We start from the raw sequence: 11,468 nt of genomic DNA on the forward strand, positions 1-11,468 counted from the left end.
AAACCCAGACTGAGGTTATTTCCTCCGAGGACCGCTGAAGCTGAGTTGTTTGTCCTGTTTCCTTCCCGCCTATCCCAGGTCTGGGTATTGTGTTAGGCAACCCCCTGTTGCTCATTACTGCTGGAAACCATTTCATTTCCTTTGTTCCTTCTTCCAAAACCCAGGTCTTTCATCCTTCAGTTCATCCAACTCTCTCCCTCGTATTACAGTTCTCCAGACTTCCTGGTCACTCTCCTTCCTTCACTGGAGGCTCGAGTACTCCTCTCTACCTCCTGCCCTGTCATATTCCTGATGACTTCAGCATCCAAATGAGTGACACATGCAGCACTAGTCCATCATTTCCTCTCCTGCCTCCAATGTTGCAGTCTTCAATCCCAGTGGCCATTGCTACTCACTCTTAAAGCCATGTCCTGGCTCACATTATCGCTAGTAACTGCACCACACTTGAAATCCTGATTTCACATATTTCCCAATCTGATCACTACCTTTTTTTCAGCTCACTGCAACCAATTCTCCCACCACATCAAAACCTCTAATCCAATCCACTCACTTCATCATTTTTTCATTAGCCATCACTCCCTCCTGTCTTCACTTTCTTCCTGTCCTGTGATCCATTTTATAATATTTACTTTTGAACACACTAAGTTTTCTTACCCAATTCTCTAACCCTCTTTGGATCCAATTTCTTGCCTTCTTTATACTTGTGAATATTGTGGGGAAAAATAATATAAATGGGTTGGCTGGTCTTATTTTAAATTAACACTTGCCAATTTAAAAGGGTGCTAGTAAATCTAGTAAATCTCCTCTTCCTTTCCAAGGAAACAACTTTATACTTTCTCCTTTCTTTTTCAAACCCCTCCCAACCACTCCCACTACAAAAACATATATACATACCCAACTAATAATCTCCATACTCCTACACTGCATTGATAAGCCAGAAAGCATCATTTATTTTAAATTTGATCAACAAATTTTATCAGAAATAAACTATCTTATTTTCATAGCACCAACTTTACCTGCTTGAAGGTAAATTCTCCTGATTCCAGTCAACAGAAGATATATCCTTGCTCCTGTCAAATAAAATCACACTCCACTGGTGCTGAGGATCCCATCCTCTGTTGCCCTCTCAAGGATTTTGCCTCGTTATCATCTCTTGTCTTTCCTGCATCACCAACACTGCTTTTCTTTCTATTGGATTAATCCCATCAGTATTTAAAAGGTTTTAGTATGCTCTGTCCTACAAAAACTAAACCTCGCTCTACTGTCATTTTCTTCTCTAGCTACCGCCCATTACTCTGCTTACCTTCAGAGCAAAATCTCTTAAATACATAACATAAACTGGCAATATCACATTCGCACCTCACATGCAGATTCTGACCCATTTTAATTTCACTTTCACCTCTACTATCACTGAAACTTCTCCAGGTTACCAAAATCATCCTATTACCAGTTCAGTAGACATATCTCAGCCTTCAACTCCCTTGATTCCTCAGTATTGTTGCACACAGTCAAGGACTTAGTTCCTTAAAATACTCTCCTTTCTTGTCATCCTTGACACCACTGACTTCTGGGGTCTTTTTCCCTTTTCTATGCTAGTCTTCCCTTTTCATCTCCTTTGCAATTTTTCTTACTCCTCCTACATCTACTGCAAGTTTAGCTTTCTGTGTTGGAGTTCCTTTCTCTGTCGGAGTTCTTTCCTGAGTTCTGTTCTGTTTTCATCTATACTTTCTCCCTAGGTGATATCACCCAGCCTCTTCACTTTAAACATAATCAAATACTGATGATTTTCCCGTTTTATGTTGATATTGCTAGGCCAGATCATTCACTGAACTCCATATTTGTATATACAACTGTCTATTTGATGGATGACTCAAAAGTTATCATGTCCAAAAATGTACTAACCTACAAAATCTGTTTCTCATCCAACCGCCCTCATCTCGGTTAAAGCCATCACCATCTCTTCAAGTAAGCAAGCCAGGAAGTTGAGTCCTCCTGTTCTCTCACCATCTTTCATCAAATCCATTAGTCTTTCAGCAAGTTCTTTTATATCTACATTCAAAATGTATCCCAAATCCATGAATTTTTCTCCACTTTTTCTACTGCCACCGTTCTAGTCCACACCGCTGTTATCTCTCATCCGGACAACTGGTACACACATCTACATGCTTATATAGGTGTTTTTTTTTCCCTCCCAGTTTATTTTCTACACAAGAAATGGAATGTTCTATTAAAATTGTAAGCCACACCATGTTAGTCTATTGCTTAAATGAATTACAAGTTCCATTTAGTTGAACTAAAATAAAAATTTGCCACCTGTTTACCTCTTATTATTTCACAGAATTCACTCACTTACTTCTGCCGCACTCCTTTTCTTAACATCTTTAGCTGGGTAGACATGGCATTGCTGTATAATTTAACCCCTGTTCTCAGTTTCCTGAATTGATGCTCTCGTTTGATATCTTAGATTTGGCCGAGGTATTCCTATAAGACACAGTCTACCTGGGCATGATTGGCCACATAAGTTCACTTCTCCCTCTGTAATTAATGACTGGCTATTGTATCAATGTCTCCCAAACATAGTTATCAGAGTTATACAGTCTGTCCCGACCTGTGAACTGCCTGGTTGGGCCTCTCTCTAGCCTGCTTTGGCTGAGAATTAGATTTAATCAATACAGACAAGAGTGAAATCACATTTAATTAACAGTAATAGGGCATATATGTTAGTTTACTTCAAATGATTTGCCTAAGTAATGGTGCACGAGAGACTTACGTTAGAGTTAATTATTATGACAAATAACGTATAACAAGTCTACAAAGCATAGTTTAAAATCTTTTGCAGGATGCTTGAAACTAAAGCTTGGGGGAAAGGTGAAAAATTCCTTTTATTCTAACTTTGAATACTCTATTGGTTTTAGCCTCAAGATTTGTAGGACCTTGAATTTATACTAGGAAAAATGTTTAGAAATTCACTATTGATAATTTTCCTGTAAATTTCACCCTTGCTAGTTTTATATATAGGAACTCAATTTGCATAATATATCCAAGTATTTTGGGAGATAATTTAAAGCCTGGGATCACCTGCAGAAGCTGGGTTTGGCTTTTTCTGTAGAGGGGCACCATTAGTCTAAGCAGGTTCTTACAGAGAGAACTCTAGTGGGTAAGAGAATGAGACCATTTAAAGAAAATTTTATATCCATCCTATGGGATATGATAAGTCTGGCCTTTCTTCTACTGAGACAATAAAGGTAATAAAGTAATAATCTTTGGAAGATATTTCACCATTCCATGGAAAACGATAAAGTCTGTTAAAAGAGGTGGAATTGGCTAGTCAAACCAGAACTCCTAAGCTTCCTTTTTGGTAGCACCAAGGAAATCCTAGAAGTTCTGTTAGGCGTGGAGAAGGGCAATTGGCGGAAAACACATGGCCCCTTCAGTAGCTGTTATCAGTGTGTGAAAATAATAGGTGACATGGACAGACAGTCCATCAGTGGCAGATGGGGCATGTGAGAGCGTGAGGGAAGAGGTAGAGGAGGGTGGCCGTACCATCATTATGAGAAATCAACATCTGCCAGAGCTTGCTAACAGGAGGAGGGCAGTCTAGTTAGCAACAGGTTTTTGACTGATGTCCACAAAAACTTGGGAACCTTAACGTTGTTGGGTCTGTTCTGTTTTGACAATAGATAGCCCTGTTTATTCATTACTCTTACAATTTTCCTTTTTGCATCTTGTCCCTTGGATTCTTGTAAATGGAGAAGCAACACATTACTGGTTGATGGTTTTTATCTAGCTTTTGAGATGGGGCTCAAATGACAAAATCCTTCCATTTCAGGGGTTCCTCTGGCATAAGTTTTACTTAGGTGTAGGGTGATTTTTAAACTAGCTCAGGTTAGGAACTGAAATAAGTTGAATTAATGAAGCTTAACTTTTGAAACTATTTTTTAGAAAGTTCCATTGCCATTTATTGTCATTCAGAAAAAGAAAAAAAAAACTTTGAAAGTCTGCTTGAAATCGAAGGCTATCAGAGAGTTGTTAAAAAATAAAATAAGCTACAAAAGGGTCAGTTTATGTTAAATTCGGAGTATTTCAAGTTTCCAGGGAAACAGAATATACAGAAATTAAAAGCAGATGCTCTTAAACTGATGCTTTGGAAAAGCCCAGGAGACTTGATCCTCTCCTGGGTAACATTTCTTGTCCCCAAACTTTCATTTGCCATTTTTTTCAGTGTGAATTTTGACAACTATACCATGCTCAGAGCAAACATACATATTAGGACAATATCCTAATGCGTTCGTTATCACTGTCACAGTGTTGGACAGACTGCCCACCTCCATCACATTGCCACGTAAAAGCAGCACAACGGTTCATTCTTTCACAAAAAATCCTGCCAAATTTAATACCTGGCAACTTAGCATGTAAACCTGTAGCCCAATTTCCTGCTACATTCAAGTTGGATAATTTAAATTGAAAAACAAAATCTAGTATTTTTGCCCCTGTTTTCTTCCCTTTACTTTAAAATTATTTTGGCAAAAAGAACAATGGAAAAAAGAAGTCAATAAATTCCTTGGACTTTAAATTCTATAGTAAATTTTGTATTATAGAGATGATAAGTAATCAGTTCTGATGCTTTTCTGAGACTATGGAGTTTCGTTTTCTGCAGGGTCTGAGTTGTTCCCTGGTGAGACAGTCATAGAGACGTATTAACGCCTTCCTGTCCCAGAGACATTATTTCACGTATAACAAACATGGAAAACCCCTTAATGTTAGTGTTCAAAGATGTTACTGCCGGGAGCCTCATTGGTGTGTGGCTGCAAAGTCAAGGCCAGCAGTTTTCTCAGTACTTGGCCTGTGTGAAGTCTGCCCTTTCTGTCCCACATACTGTTTGTGACACCACCTCCAAGACCATAGGAGATTATTCTGAAGTCAGAGGCCAGTGCAGCAACTCTGTTTTTCTTGCAGCCTAGCACATGGGCAGCTGGCCAGCTGTTGTTAAGTTTTAGTCACCATATTTTCCACATTACTTGAAGGCATGTTTCGTAGACATACAGATGGGCAGTTGGCATATTTGTTCATGTGTTATAGGCCAGCATTTCCTGGCCTTGACGCTGTTGACATTTTGGACTTGTTAACTGTTTATTGTAGGGGGATGTCCTCTGCGTTGTAGGATGTGTACTGGCATCCTTGATCTCTGTCTACTGGATGTCAGTAGCACTGCTACCCCGTCATCCGACTTGTGACAGTCAGAAATATCTCCAGATATTTCTAACTCCCCTGGAGGTAAAACCATCCCCATATGAGAAGCACAGCTATAGAGGCTAACCAGAAGGGGCTTTGCAGGGGAGAAATACCTGGTGGTCCTGGAGCAGTGTGTGAGGGGGAGGGAAGATGAACCAGGCAAGAGGCTTGCAAAGAGAAGAGGTTGTATCACAAAGAGACAGGGTGACCAGTTGCGGAATTAAGTGAGTTGTCTTTGACTTCATTTCAGGAAATGTTTAGTGAGTTGGTGCTGTGTGCTAAGCACAGTGTTTATTGCTGTAGCTATTTAGAACAGTGATGCATTTAAATTGCTTACAGTCTGGTAGAGGAATTAGAAGAGGAAATAATTACAGTCATGTATGAACTGCTGAAGAAGACCTTAACCCAGCTAATCCAAAGAGGAAGGGACAAAAGCCAGCAAGAAAGGCTTTCTGGAAGATTGACCAATGTGTTGAAGGTCAAAGTAAAGTTTATCACATTTAGAAGGGTGTGGGAAGGTTATTGTACTTATAGGAAACAACAGGTGTCGTGTACCTATAAAAAACGGCAAATGTAGAAATGTATAGAGGGTGTGTTTGTGTGTTTCTGCGTATGTGTGTGGCTGTGCACGTGCATTCATGGGCATGTGTGAGAAAGAGAGAGACCAACAGTTAAATCAGACAGGCAGACGGAGAGGGCCAGAATATGAGAGACTGGTGCATTCAGAGAAATGGAAGTAATTCTGCCTTACTGGAGCAAAGATCTTTAATAGAAGAGCGATACAAGGGACACAGCTGGAGAAGAGGTCAGAGGAAAAATTACGATGGGCCTTGGTTGGAAAATAGTGTAGGTTTTATGTGCAAGGACAGAGGAAGGATTGTGAGCTGAAGAGTTACAGGATGAAATTGGTGTTTTAGGAAGCTCTGGAAGCAGTGAAGAGATGATGGAGCTGAGGACAGGCCAGAGACGGAAGTCTTGAAGGCTCTCGCAGCTTTCCACACAAGGTAGCAAAGAAAATTTGAGAAGTGGGAAAAAAGTAGAGGAACAGTGGAGGATATTGCAACAATTTACCAGCACCCCCAACCCCTGAATCTTAACCAAGATTTCAGTGATAAGAGAGAGGAGGTGTATATATACTAGGTAACTGAGCTTACACAGAATACAGAGAAAAGAGCTATGGTAAGAAATGAAGAAAACTACTAGAATGACCTAAGGTCCCTGCTTAAGTGATGCATTGTGTGGTAGACTCACCTCGCAGGTGAGAAAAAAGAAAAGGAAAGAAAAATAATCATGCGTTTTGGGAATAATGACACATTCCGTGTTGGACATATTAAGCTTAAATCGCCTAAGAGCTCTTTAAGTGGGACTGTGTCATGAGTAGTTTGATACATGGTTGGGGAGTTCAGCAAAGTGATCTTGGTTGGAGATGGATAAATCCTTTGGGAATACATGATCACTGGAACTGAGGTTATAAAGAATATTACTTTGGAAGAATGAGCAACAACAGAGCAGAGATGGAAAGACGATATCCAGGTAGCAGAGTCAAGAATCGAGTCAAAGTTTGTGGATCCACAGTCTGGGCTCTGAACCTCTGCACAGTTTTGACTCTCGACACCTACCTGCAACTCATTCTTAGAAATTATAACTCAAGCATCGCGCTTGTGGGACCTTTCCTCCATCCCCCTAGAAGGACTGATAATACTCCTGGGGGCACCACTGTTCCCAGTATATACATTTATCATAGAACTCAACATGCTGAATTGGGCTTTGTTTTCTCATTAGATATTGCTCTTTATGGAGGGAAGAGACCTTATCATACTCAGCTTGTATTTCCTGCACGTGACAGAATGACTGCTTGTTCTAGGCGCTCAATAAAATTTTGTTGAAAGACCTGTAAGCACTGAAGGTGGGTCTACAACAGATTACATGTTGAACCAAGGGGAATACATTCTTAATAAGCTCATTCTATTTGCCATGACTTAAAAATTTTACTAGTCTTAAAATATTTTATACTCATGCTATTTTAAAGTTATATACCAAGCCACAAGCTTATTATTCACCCCATATTCCCACCTCTCAGTGTAATGTTGCTAGCACGTCTCCCTCCTCTACAAACAATGTTGATTTTTGTAATAAAATCAAACTAAAAATTTCAGTAGAGACAACTTTCAAAAACAGGCATAATAACAAACTGGCTGCCTAATTGGATTTCCTCATCTTTTGCAAATAATGGTCTGGAAGACGGAGAGAGAAGTAAGATCCAATTCTTTGTACAGTTAACATCCGTAATAAGGTTATTATCTCAGTTTAGAGTTATGGGTAATAGTAATTCAATCTCCTCTTTGTTGGTGGTATGTATTTTATTGTGGAAGTTTGAAAAGGTGGGCCAATGCGCTCATGTAACAAAAACCATAAAGCATAGAATTTTCACTCATTTTAAAAGTATTATTCAAATGACTATAGATCTTATTTCTTAAATTATATTAGACATAGATATATGTGTGTGCTCCTCTATTTGTGTGTTTATTGAAGTTCTTTAGAAATCAGTATGGATTGCAGCTGGGAATAATGTCTTAAAAATTGCCTGCTTATTCCTTCCTTCCATGGCCATAAACCAGACCATATCCCTTTGCAGTACTGATCATGTAATTTGTATGATATGGACTTGTTAATGTAAAGTAGCCTTTACAATAATGCCTGAAAACCAACACAAGGACCCTGAGTACTAGCAAAATTCCTTCCCAATAGGTAATTTGCTTTGAGAGATCTCCTCCTGTTACACAGGAGTTGACTGCTAGTGTAGAAGGTGGAGCCGCCCTTCTCTCAGTGCGCTGAGAGGGCTGCCAGCCAAGCCGCGCCTGGGTGGGGGATGGCTGTGCCTCATGCTCGAGGACAGCGCAGCGCCTCTGTAGCCAGCTGGCCACGCGCTTGGAGTTGTTTTTCCAGTTGTGGTGATAGATTTCAATGGATTCACCTGCATTTCCTCACCCCGTCTGCTTTATGACCAAGGGCACATATTTTGGGGACAGCTGGCTGAGGCTAGTGTTAAAGTCTGTGGCCGTGGAACAGAGGAGGAATTCAAACCTTCCAAACCCACAGCCTTGGCCTCCTGGTTCTGTGCTCCCACCAGCCGAGCTGCCCAGCGGCAGCTGTGGTTGTTCGTGCTGCACACATTTTGAGAGCGTTCCAAAGTGGTCCATCAGATGCCAACAGGGCACAGATGAATTCTTGTTTATTTGCATTGAGGCCAAAGAAAGCTGCACAGAGTGGTTTGGCTTTTCTTAAACATCCATCGGAATCATCTGTCATTTCCCGTGTTTATGGCTAAATGAGGCTCAAATCATCAAGCCCACTTCTGACATGAGGTTTTTATCAGTGGAAAAATGGAAGCAGGTGATTCCATCATCTTTAAAGTAGTGACATGGGGTGATGCTGACATCATGTGAGATCTGTGTCAAAACCACCTTAATAGCCACCAATTATTTTTAAAAAAATTAATGTCTTTAGAGTTTTACATAAGCTTTTCTTAAAGGATTGATTCTAAAACATTCACTCGGGGACCTTTCCTCTTGAAAATTGCTCTACCTTGGTTTCTCAAAAATTTTATCCTCATATGCTTATAAAACAGGTTGAAGGTGAGAACAAGGACGAAACTGCCTTGAAGCAGAGATGCTCAGTCCTGGGTACACTCTGGAATCATCTGGGGACTTTATAAATAACTAATGCCTGCTCCAAGGGGTTCTGGGTATGGTCTGAGCCTAGGGCGTTCAAAACTTCCCCAGAAGACTCTAAAGTTCAGGCCTGTTGTAGACTGCTGCTTTAAAATTTGGAGGCAAGTGGAATGAACTGCACCATTACTCAATATTTCACATTTGGCAGAGACCTCTCTGAATTCCCAAGAATTAAACTAATTAGCATCACTTCCATATGTATATTCTATATGAAATTGTATCAGTCCTAGAACGTATGTGGGACTTCTCTTAAACATTTGTTTTTCTCCTTAGAGAAAAAAACCTAGTGCTCACTAAATAAAGGCGAACTCCTGTGAAATTTGATAGGCCTTAAATTTCAGGCCTGTAATTCTACTGAGATCAAATATTATGATTCTAGATACTGTACTTAAAATAATAGATTGTCAGTGGCTTCCTGCTACCTATTTTTTAAAGGGAGTAAGTGAACTGAATTTTCCAGGTGAAACCTGATGCTCTGCTGTCAGCATTATCCACTGGGCAGCTTGGAAATTATGGCTTCTCGTCTTCTGTTTCAGGAAGGTGGGAAGGTTTCTACAACAATATTTTTAAGAGATCTGCTCATTTTGATCAGAAAAAGAAGAGTAATTAAAATGTCATAAAATGTCATGTCATTAAAATGATACCTTAATGATGTCATTCTTGAGTAACGAGGATGTTAAACAACGTATTAAAATTTTATTCCTATTATTTGTTTCTATTTTCTCATTCATATTCCTAATAATGCATGGGAATTCAATATTATTCTTCCTATTTTTAGATTAATAAATTGGGAGTTGGGAAGATTAATTTACACGGCCTACACACCTAAGGATAGTGCCTAGGTAAGTTTAAATTCCATGTCTACCTGACTCAAACACTAAATCCTGAAATCAAATTACTAGGATAAGATTGGTATAGGATAGTGGCTTGTAGCCTAGTGACAGAGTAGATTATTCTGAATATAAACTTTGAGGAGACTTTGGCTCAATTTCCTAGTTTTCTCTTTAATAGGTAGGATGAATTTGGTTACTTGGAAGGAACTGAAACAAATTATTTAGTCAATGAATAATCCTTGACAATGCTTTTTGTACTTTAGCTCATATATATTATAATAATTGATCAAAATCTGAAATTGAAGCTATGCCAGTAAATGTTTACTCAAATAGCAAAAGCTTCATGTCTCATTAACATAAACCCCTAAACAGAAAGCACAGAGTGGCAATAATAGCTAACTTTTGCAAGGTGGTTTCCAAATTACAGAGTGCTTTTTTGGGTACTTTTGTAATTCATTGAGCATTTTTTTTAAGCATAAAAATATAAGAAAAGACACTTGAAATTCAGTTGCATCATTTTTCATTTTACAATACCCACCTTATGAAGTACTGCTTTTGAACTTTTACTTAGAAATTTTAAGAGTTTTAAGTTCAAAAGTTTTAAAAGGGCAAGCAGGTAGAAGTCTCACTCTAACCCAGACCTTGCATAGCAGAGTTCCAGGGAATGGCCTGCTAAGTCACAAGCATCAAGCAGAGGAGCAGGGATTTGAAACCTGGCTTCTCACCTGGAGCTCCACGGTCTTTTTACTACACTACGTCTAGCCTCTGACATCTCTGAACAGCGTACACTTCCGCTAGCTGTTTAAATTCAGCATGCCTTAGTATTCACATCTATAAAAATGGGGGATTTAACAGAATTTTCAGCAGAGAATTCTTATTAGAATCAAATGGGATTAATACACGTTAATGCTTAGAACAGTGCCTGACTGGTCAGTAGATGAGAGTGTTGAGAGTGCAGTCGACGCTGGTCCCATTATCGCACCATATGTCTCCAGTGATTTCAGCATTTCACAGAATGCAAATACTGTAGATTAGAACCTGCTGAAGCTGTAGATCGTATATTCTCTGAACTTGTATAGTATCTTTAAATATTTAAGTCTTTCGAATTTGGCCACAAGCTGTCAATATATGTATGTCATTGGTGATTTCATGGTCCAGTGAAGTTACTGGGATACTCGACCCTTTAGATTATATACATATTTGCAGTGAGATGTCATAGTAGATATAATTACATCCTACAAACAAATCACTCTTAGATAAATGAGGCAAAAATCTGAGGATGTCTGAGTTCTTATTCTGCTCTTAGAATTCTTTTTTTTTAAAAAACAGAGTCAATAGATCACAAATTAAATAAGCATTAGTCTCAGGGTATCGTTGGCCCAAGTTACCTTGTGTCACAAAATGGCACATTTAGCAACTTCTGCACAATAGAATCACATAGAGTTTGCCTTCTGCATTACACACTCAAAAGTTCAAGTGTGGACATATTTATTTACTACAGGAAATTAGGGTCCATCAGATTCTCAGGGTTTTCACTCATCATGTGAGAAAAAATTCGAAAGAGTTTTATTTGGCAAGTTCAGTGGACATCATTGAAAGCATTAAACTATAAAAAATATTTTGTTTCCAGTTATAAGAAGTTATAATCTCTTAGCTTTTGGTATTTCCAGTT

The 11,468-nt window shown here is 39.1% G+C and overlaps 1 long non-coding RNA gene across 1 annotated transcript in view; it reads left to right on the forward strand.

The window, feature by feature from the left end:
• LOC116150545 (uncharacterized) overlaps positions 1 to 9,794 on the forward strand; it is a 200,596-nt gene extending 190,802 nt beyond the window's left edge. The window contains exon 6 of the long non-coding RNA XR_010380460.1: positions 9,742 to 9,794. This is a non-coding gene — a long non-coding RNA (uncharacterized LOC116150545). The remainder of the gene's footprint in view (positions 1 to 9,741) is intronic.
• The last annotated feature ends 1,674 nt before the right edge of the window (positions 9,795 to 11,468 follow it).

This window comes from Camelus dromedarius, chromosome 3, assembly GCF_036321535.1.
Source record: "Camelus dromedarius isolate mCamDro1 chromosome 3, mCamDro1.pat, whole genome shotgun sequence".
Taxonomy (NCBI): Eukaryota; Metazoa; Chordata; class Mammalia; order Artiodactyla; family Camelidae; genus Camelus; species Camelus dromedarius.